A 1,415-nucleotide genomic window follows, 5' to 3' on the forward strand; every position below is an offset into this window, starting at 1 on the left:
AGGGAAAGAAATTTTGACTTTATGTAAATGAATCCACTTAGAAGAGAAATAAAAATAATATTATGTACTTTAAAAAACTGCTATAGGGGCTTCCCTGGTGGCGCAGTGGTTGAGAGTCTGCCTGCTGATGCAGGGGACACAGGCTCGTGCCCCGGTCTGGGAAGATCCACATGCCGCAGAGCGGCTGGGCCCATGAGCCATGGCCACTGAGCCTGCGCTTCTGGAGCCTGTGCTCCGCAACGGGAGAGGCCACAACGGTGAGAGGCCCACGTACCACAAAAATAAATAAACAAATAAAAACCTGCTATAAACCAATGAGAATTATAGGTAAGGCTGATGGAACTGGCCTTTAAGAAAATTAGCATGTTCTACTGGTCCTTTTTATTCTGATAATTGAGAAATTTTTAGTTTGTGACAAAGCTGTCTTTATTTTTGCTTTAGACAGCCAATAAAAGCCATTGGCAAGGGATATGGGGAGCAGGTAAAAAGAACGTAAAAGTGACAATATTAGTTTTTAAAAAGTTTTGGAAAGGGCACTGACTTTTTAAACACTACTTGCAGGTGATTTAAAGTCTCAAAGCAGTAACATACTTTAAGTTAGAACTTAAAAGTGGAAAAAGCCTGAATTTACTACAACTGAATAGGGTGGTCTAATTAACACAACTGATCTGGTGTAGTGACAGCAAGTCATTCTTGAAACCTTCTGAATTAAAACTATGACAGCAACATGTAGTACACAATAAGTCAGAAATATGTATGCAAAGGACACTGGTCTTTAAGTAAGAAAAACAAAAACCTGGATTAAATCTAATATATTTTATTAGGAAATCTAAGAAAATGGGTATACTAGAAGATGAAGATATGCTGCTTGTATCTCCCTTCTCCCCTTGCCCCTGTGCCCCCACCATCACCATGCTCCTATGCTCATTCAGATTCTAGAATTCTTTACGGTCCAGTTCAAATCCCACTTTCTTGATTAAATGTTGACTACCCTCTCTCACTATTCTCTCTTCTCCTGTAAACATGATAATATTTATCACACAGTTTAAAATAATATATCATAAACTGTAGATTATAATTATATACTATTTTTAAATCGTCGGCCATTATCTCATACGTTAATGTTACTTTTCTAAATGGAAATCATATAATTCTATATCTGATATTAAAAATAAAGCAATGAGCACAAGGCAGGGACTCTAAATTATCTGTTGCTTGATTTTTTTCAAGGATGGTCCTAAAACAGTGTATGTCAGCTTTAACCCTGTGTATCTGTACCAAATGTATGTAAATTAGCTGACTGGTGTGATAAATTACCTGAAAAAAAAAATCCTTAACAATCCAAATGTTGGAAAGGTTTATAATTAGCCAAAAGTTCCAAAGAAATCAGCTCAAACAGCATGTCACTGAACAGC

At 36.9% G+C, this 1,415-nt stretch overlaps 1 protein-coding gene across 1 annotated transcript in view; it reads right to left on the reverse strand.

Annotated features, from left to right (window-relative positions):
• BRAF (B-Raf proto-oncogene, serine/threonine kinase) overlaps window positions 1-1,415 on the reverse strand; it is a 148,105-nt gene that overhangs the window by 49,187 nt on the left and 97,503 nt on the right. The gene's annotated exons all lie outside the window — the stretch shown is intronic.

This window comes from Lipotes vexillifer, unplaced genomic scaffold (genome assembly GCF_000442215.2).
Source record: "Lipotes vexillifer unplaced genomic scaffold, Lipotes_vexillifer_v1.1 scaffold71, whole genome shotgun sequence".
Lineage (NCBI taxonomy): Eukaryota > Metazoa > Chordata > Mammalia > Artiodactyla > Lipotidae > Lipotes > Lipotes vexillifer.